Source organism: Panthera pardus, unplaced genomic scaffold, assembly GCF_024362965.1.
Source record: "Panthera pardus isolate Hobbes unplaced genomic scaffold, ASM2436296v1 HiC_scaffold_3, whole genome shotgun sequence".
NCBI lineage: Eukaryota > Metazoa > Chordata > Mammalia > Carnivora > Felidae > Panthera > Panthera pardus.
The window spans coordinates 32,291,020-32,298,955 of record NW_026526876.1 but is presented as its reverse complement, the minus strand read 5'-3'; the positions used below and the strand labels follow the sequence as shown (position 1 = coordinate 32,298,955).

General features: G+C 57.4%; 1 non-coding gene across 1 annotated transcript; it reads right to left on the bottom strand.

Moving 5' to 3' along the window:
* Nucleotides 1-34: 34 nt before the first annotated feature.
* On the bottom strand, nt 35-225 carry LOC128774382 (U2 spliceosomal RNA). The gene has a single exon (XR_008418960.1). It is a non-coding gene; the product is annotated as a U2 spliceosomal RNA (small nuclear RNA).
* Nucleotides 226-7,936: the final 7,711 nt, after the last annotated feature.

Here is a 7,936-nt window from a genome sequence, read left to right as displayed (position 1 = left end):
ACTAAGTCTGCTTTTAGGAACCCAGTGAAAGGAAGGGAGGTGCACCGTTCCCGGAAGTACTGCAATACCGGGTCGATGCGCGGAGTGGACGGAGCAAGCTCCTATTCCATCTCCCAGCTCCAAAAATCCATTTAATATATTGTCCTCGGATAGAGGACGTATCAGATATTAAACTGATAAGAACAGATACTACACTTGATCTTAGCCAAAAGGCCGAGAAGCGATAGCGGCCTGTTCCTCCCTCTCCAGTACCGTTCTCCCATCATCCATATTCAACTCATGGTGAGAACCCTAACGCTCACTCCTTTTCTGATATCCTTTGCGTCATCGACAGGACCATCGATAATCACTAGAATACTTTTGTGCACATTTTTTTCGTTCTCCACATTCTGAAGGGGAAATCCCGTATCCCTGGTTGGCCCGTCCTTACCGCGCCGCACAGCCATTTCTAATCTGCATGATGCCCCGCCTTTTGTTCCCTGAGGAGGCGCGGCCGCCGCGGCCCGACTCCACCCTCCCCACCGCCTCTGCGCGCCGCGAGCCCAAACCCAACTGGGGGGCCCACCTCCCAGCGTGCACACACCTCGCGCAAAGACCCGGGAGGAGGGGCGGCTGGCGGGGACTGCAAAGGGACAGCCAACACGGCTGCAGATCCCGGGGCTTCCGGGAGCCCGTGAAGGCAAGACCTTGCTTTTGGCCGCTGCTCTGCCCGCCCCGCCCCGCACACTCAACCACCGTTCAGTGAATGACATCCTGCCTCTTACACGCCCAGCCAGTGCCCCGCGCGTCGCGATGCTGACGGCTCTTCAGCAGCACGCCCACCCCCCACCCCCACCCCCCCGCTCGCGTCCGCGTCCTTCGGGCCGTCTTCCGCCCCAGAGTCCGAGCCCCAGGCTGGTTCCCTCGCGAGAAGGGGATGTCCTCCTGGATTACTTTCATTGGGATGGAACAGTTCCCGTCGCGAATCAATAACTTGGCGTTTCCGTCTCCTCGGCGTGATTCACTCCCGCGGAGTTTGCTCAGATACACACGCACGGACCCAAGTGCCTGCAAACTGCGCTCTGTGGACGCCAGTCGTATGCCCTTGTGTCCTCGCCGTGAGTGCGGTGTGGTCACGGTCCTGCCACTCTTGCCGCAAGGGGGCCTTGAATTTCGGGGAGCAGGGACAGTGACTGCAGGAGCACGGCGGACGTTTTCAGGCAGCGCCTGCTTCCCCAGTCCCGCCAGCAACTCCGCGTGGCATCAAAGTGGGGATTGCTTGGGGGGGAGGGCGGGGGGACAGGGGAGCAGGGGGAGGGGACGATCTTACAGGTGAAAATGGTACCTCAGCATGGTTTTGACTTGTACTTCTCTAATCATGGGTAAGAAGATAAGGCTGAGTGTTCTCTCCTGTGTTTGAGAGCCCTGAACTCTCTCTGTTCAGGGACTTCGGCCCTTTTACTTGCTAGGTTAACTGGTCGGGCTTTATCATAAGGGCTTGTATCGGCAATTTACAGATTAAGGCCCTTTGTATGTAATACAAGCAGTGAATATTTTCTTCTGTTGGCCATCTGTCTTTTGAGGATTTCATCTCCTTGAGGTTCCACTGAAAGTTATATTTTAGAGGCGCCTGGCTGGCCACTCTTGACCTGGAGGGGTCGTGAGTCCCAGCCCCACGTTTAGGCGTAGACATTATCTAAAACATAGGGGCGCCTGGGTGGTTCAGTCAGTTGAGCCTCGAGCCTCTGACTTCGTTCGGCTCAGGTCAGGATCTCAGGTCAGGGTTTGTGGGTTTCAGCCCCACATCCGGCTCTGTACTGACAGCTCAGAGCCTGGAGTCTGCTTTGGATTCTGTGTCTCCCTCTCTATCTGCCCCCTCCACTGCTCGCGCTCTGTCTCTCTCGCTCTCAAAAATAAACAAATAAATATCACAAACTATTTCTTAATTTAAAAAGCCATTACATTAACAAACAACCTTTAAAAAGTTATTTTTTCTATCATCCTATTCATCATTAAAAAAAAAATAGCTTTCAGATGTTTTTCAGATGAGGTTATAAAATAATTTCCTACATCTTCCCTTAGGTCTTTTTCTTCTTTCTCCACAGCTAAATCTTTGAGCCATTTGGTATCTACTCTGCAGTACAGTGCAAAGGAATGTATTTTTCCTTCACAACTTTGAGATGCCACCTTGGATCCTAAACTGTACCACGTGTACATTTTTGTAACACTCCTGGATCTTTCTTCCTCTCTCTCTCTCTTTCCTTCTTCTTTTTCTAAATGTTTATTTTTGAGAGAGAGCGCGAGCGGGGGAAGGGCAGAGGGCGGGGGGGGGGGGGGGGGGGGGCAGAGGATCCGAAGCAGGCTCTGTGCTGACAGCAGCGAGCCCGATGCGGGGCTGGAACTCACCAACCGTGAGATCATGACCTGAGCTGCGAAGTCCCCCTCTCAACCAACTGGGCCACTCATGTGCCCCCTCCCCCCTTTTTAAAGATGTTATTGTTGAGTAATCTCTTCCATGCTCTACCGACTGAGCCAGCCAGGCCGCACCACCACCACCCCCCCCACCCCACCCCGCCTTCGATTTTTCTTTAAAAAGTAGCAGAACATGGGGCGCCTGGGTGGCTCAGTCGGTTAAGCAGCCGACTTCGGCTCAGGTCATGATCTCGCGGTCTGTGAGTTGGAGCCCCGCGTCGGGCTCTGTGCTGACAGCTCAGGGCCTGGAGCCTGTTTCGGATTCTGTGTCTCCCACTCTCTGACCCTCCCCCGTTCATGCTCTGTCTCTCTCTGTCTCAAAAATAAATAAACGTTAAAAAAATTTTTTTTTTTTAAATAAAAAGTAGCAGAACAGGGGTGCCTGGACAGCTCAGTCGGTAGAGCATGAGACTCTTGATCTCAAGGCCATGAGTTCAAGCCCTGCAGGGGACATAGAACTTACTTAAAAAATAAAGTAGCGGAACACATTGACCTAACCACGTTTGATTCTTTGCGTCCACGGGATTGACCCATCCTTTCCATGTGGATGATGGTTGGGCACCCATCAGACAGAGCCCAACTCCGGGACGTGACTGTGATCCTATTCCTGCCCCCTAGGCATTCATGGTGGGGGTGAGGGGGTGCGTGGTCACTTGTATGGAGAATCCTCCTCAAGAAAATGGATGCCCCATTCGGAAAGCGACAGGCACTACAGAGTGGACGGACCCTCGGAGAGAGCAGGAGGCCCAGTGACAAAGCTCTTGTCTTTTTACCCTGGGGAAATGGATCTGCCCAGGAGGACAAAACCACCCGCACTCTGGGCCTCCTGCCATCACCAGCAGTTCCAACTTAAGGAATAGTCATTAATCACCTTCAACTCCACGACCCACCGGGGCGGTGCTTGGTCCTGGGAAGTAGAGAGAAACCAGACACCGTTCCTGCCTCCTCGATGCCCCAACCAGGGAGCATCCGGGCCAGGACCAGGATAAGACACCTGCCCAAATGGCCACAACACCAGGTTCCATGCGGAGGGGGACTGTGAGAGATGAACACATGGTTGTGGCCCCCACCTGGCTGTGTGACTCCCTTGAGGCCCAAGGCCTCTCCCGTTTGGCTCTGCGTCCCTATGGGAAGCATGCGATACATATTCAATAAAGGAGAAGGTGGGATGGAACACAAAGCCAGCTGAATCAGGAAGGCCTGCCTGACGTCTTGGCGGGAGGGGGGGCGGTTGCGGGGGTTGGGGGGGTGGCCTAAAGAACAAGTCAGAATGCCCATGCAAGTCAGAATTTCAGGGCACATGAGGGGGGAACCCGGGCATTGCAGTCTGACCAAGAGCGGGGGCAGGGGAGCAATTGGAGAATGAGGGGACCAGTTTGTATCCCACTGACCTGCCCAGCCACCTTGAAGGTACGATCTGGGCCTCAAAACTGGGGACCCTTGCTTCTGGTGGGCTCCTCCCTATCATCATGCCCCCACCCCCATGTCCCCGTCCTTCACAGACTCATTCATATCTCAAAGTCAGCCAGCAGGTTCAGCTTCTCACAGGAACCTGCCCGTACCCCTTCCCCTTCCCTTTCTTCCTCCACCTTGTCCCCACCGGCCGGCCTGGCCCTGCCCCCACTCCACCCCCCAACCCCTCACCCCCCAACCCCCCACCCCCCCCGCCCCCCCACCCCCGCCCCTGCCCTTGCTCAGGCTGGAACCCTCCTTATCACATCAGATCAAGACGGCCATCAAACTCTGATCCAAGGGATGTTTGTTGAGTATCCACCGTGGAAGGCACGGTTTCATGGGCACCGTGCCCGCAGAAGGCGGCTGCCCACCCCCATTTCACAGAGGGGAAAGCAGCTTGCAGCAGGTCATAGAGAGTCTGACTTCCTTTGGATCTTTGACTGCAGACAGCTTTTAAGTCTCGCCACTCCCTCCTCTCTTCCTGCCCTCCCTCCGGTCGATCTGACAAAAAGCCTTACCCCAGACCCTCCATTCACCACCATAATAAACACACCAACCCAGGCTCCTTCCTTTGCTCTCAAGCAAAGATTTTTGAATCTGCCCGGGAGCCACCCTGCTCTCCCTGGAAAGCTTCATTATGTGAGCTGTAAACCTTTTCATACCCTCGTGAGTAGTGTCATCAGTCTCCACATCTAAGAGGAAATACGGGGGGGGGGGGGGGGGCGGTGAGGAGACGGTCCTCCGTCTCCAACGGAGACATTGGAAGTCGAGCCACATGGGCGTGGGCGTGAAGTATTTCTCCCCAAAAGTGTGGGTCACCAAGCCATGGGCCTGGGCCTGGGCCCACGCCCAGGGGCGGGGCATACGAAGAAAAAAAAAGCACTTCAGAGGCAGCAAACAGGCACGGTCTTGAGCAGAGAAGTAAGAAAGTTTCAGGAGACCGGGGGCGGCGGAAAGGTGGGGAAAGGGGGTCGGCGCGTGTGACCCAGAGAAGAAGCCAGAGAGGCACGAAAGGGGAACGCGACTCGGCCGCAGAGCCCGATGACCGGAGGCATGGACGGGGGCTGACCCCAGGCGGCGGACGCCGAGCGGCGGCACGCGCCCGTGCCAGGGGTACTAGAGCCCAGCGTCGGGCTTCTTCCCCCCCCGCTAGGAGTAATAAGACCATAAGGTCTCCGACCGGTCCCACAAACGGGGAAACTGCAAGGCTACAACTTCAGGAACCAAAACGCGGGGCGGGGAAGAAGAGAAAGCACAGAAGAAAAAAAAAAAAAAAAAAAAAAAAAAGACCAACGAACAGACGGAAAAAAACAAAACAAAACAAAACAGCGCAACACACGAGCCGACAAAGAACAAGCACTAGATTCCACCTGTAGTTCACAACTCTCCAGTCCCCCTCGCGCCCCGAGGCGGGGGAAAGCGCGCACGGATTCTGGTAATACTGACGCACGAAATGGACGGAGAGAGCCCTTGGTCCCACTTCCCAGCCCCAATAAGCCCATTTAGTATGCCGTCCTCGACTAGAGAATGTATCAGATACCGAAGGCGAGAAGGACAGGTACTACACTTGACCTTAGCCAAGAGCCTGAGAACCGTTACCGGCCGCTGCCTCCTCCCCGCTACCGCCCTGCAGTCATCCATATTGCACTCACGGTGAGCCAGGTCACGCTCAGTCCACATTCTTGACTCACTATCCCGTGGTACGCGCCACACGCGGTGCAGTTGCAGTTGCCCCCCGCATTCCTGGTGAATTTTCGCGTCCCTTTCCGCTCCCTCCCGTCCTTCCCTAGCGGAGGACTCGCTAATTTGCGTGTCCCGCCCCACCCTGCCCCGGGCGGGGGGTGGGGGGTGGGGGGTGGGGGGGAGCGTGTCACAACGGTCCCGCTCCGCCCCTGGCCCGGCCCGCCGGGTCCCCGGAACCCTTCCCGCCGCGGGCCCAGGGCAGGGGAGAGGGGCTGCGGGAGGAAGCCGTGGGACCGGAGCGGTCCGCGTGCTCCCGAGAAAGCCGCGGGGTAGAACGCTGTGCGTCGGGGAGGGGAGCGTCCGCCCGGGGGCCCCAGGCGGGGCCCCGACCTTGGGCGGGCAGCGAACTGTGGCCGGGGCAGGAACCTGCGAGCGTGACTGCGAGCGGCCTCCGTCCTACTCACCTCCTCGCCAGCCTCCGGTGACTGAGACATCCCGCCTCGCCCCCTGTCCCCCGCCCCCGTCCCCGTCCCCGCCCTCGCCCCGGCGGGCGTCGGTTTCTTCCCTGGGTTAGTTCTTCTCGAAGTCTGCAGTTAGCTAGCTGTAAGGACCGTGAGACCAGCACGATCGCCCCTCGATCTGATTGAGTCCTCGGTTCCGTCATCCCTGCGGGGAAACCATCCCGATCGATCGCAGCACTGCCGCGCGCCAGACTCACTGCCCTGCGTGCGGTCTTTCCCATCCGTTTGGATCCTCAGGACCCTGGAGCGAGTTGAAGTGGTTACCACCCTCACTTCACGGCTGTGATAACCGACATCAGAGAGGTTGAGAAACTTGTCCAGTGGGACGCAGACTGTAGGCAGCCGACCTGTGGGCCTCACCCTGTCCCAAGACACCGCCTGCCTCTGGACGTGGACCTTGGAGCAGGGAAGGACTGCTGGGCACGCGCGCGCGCGCACACACACACACACACACACACACACGCGCGCGCGCGTACACACACACACACACGTACACACACACACACACACACACACACACACACACACACACACACAGGGACCGGCACGAGAGAGGCCGGTAACACGATGGTGACATCTGCGGTCACGGCCCTGCCCGACCCCGTCTTAGCTCTTGGCTCTGTGACTGTCTCCCACCCTGAGTTTACCCTCTGTCCCGTGGGGGTGGGGGCGGGGGCGGGGATGATCTCTCCGTCACGCGTTCTCCCGGAAGCGCGGGGTTGCTCGGGACCCTAAGCCAGTTACCTTCGTGACTGGTTAGCCTCTGAGGCCCTGTGTGGAAATGCCCGGCAGGAGTCTGCTGCTTGAGTAGCAAACAGCGTTTCTGCCAGTCACTTCTCTGGAAGCTTCGTCTCCTCGCTGAAGACCACGTCCTGATAGAACCTAACCTAACCTAACGCCGGGGCCTGTTTTGAGCACTTTTCCCTCCCCACTCCCACCAGCCCCACTATGATACGGTATGGGAGTATGTCCTGGTCTGTACCCTGCCTCCCTTCCCACACCCTGCCCCGCCCCCTCGATACCCCAGCTCGGGACGACTGGGAAGATCCCACCTGGACCCCTCTTCCCACCTCTCTGGCGGCCCGTGCACTTAGCCCCGTGCCCAGCACCTAAATATTTGTTGAATGGATGAGCGAATGGATATGGATTCAACGAGGTAGATCTATCGACCAAGCAAGCTCACCCAGCCAGTGGCCCACGGCCATCCTGATGGCTCTTGGGGCCTCTCCAACACAAGACCTCTCTGCTTGGTTCCACGTTCTTCAGTTACTAGCCACTTTATGGTTTCCCAGCTGTTTTGACCCTCAAGACACTCCCATTCCTGGCAAAGGACCGTCTCCCGAGGAACCGAGTGCACCGATCGGCCTCTTGGGAGTTAACTGACTGCAGGGTAGCTGGAGTCAGTACCCCTGCCCCGCCGTGCCCCCCGTGGCCCGCGCAAACCGACACACACGGGCGGTGGCGCCTGAAAAGCTACGGCTGGCACCAGCCTCACCCAAGAGCCATGTACCTCCACCCAGCTGTTGCACCCTCCTGGCCCCTGGCGCTGTCGCCCCAAAAGCGTCTCCAGCCACGGGTCAGGGACGGGGATGGGGACTCTAGGAGCACCCCGAGAGTTCTCAAGCAGCGTCTGTGTCTGCAGCCTGGCAAACCCAGTAGCTCGTCAGACTCTCGGATTTTTACCAAGCGCTCAGGTTGTAAACTCTATCTCAGCACCGTTCTAGGTACGCATTTCTCTCTTTACGGTACCTCTTTGTTCATCTTTGCACCTCTGTATGTGAAAACCCACATTTGTCATCTTTCCCCTGAAGTGCGTGACTTTGCCC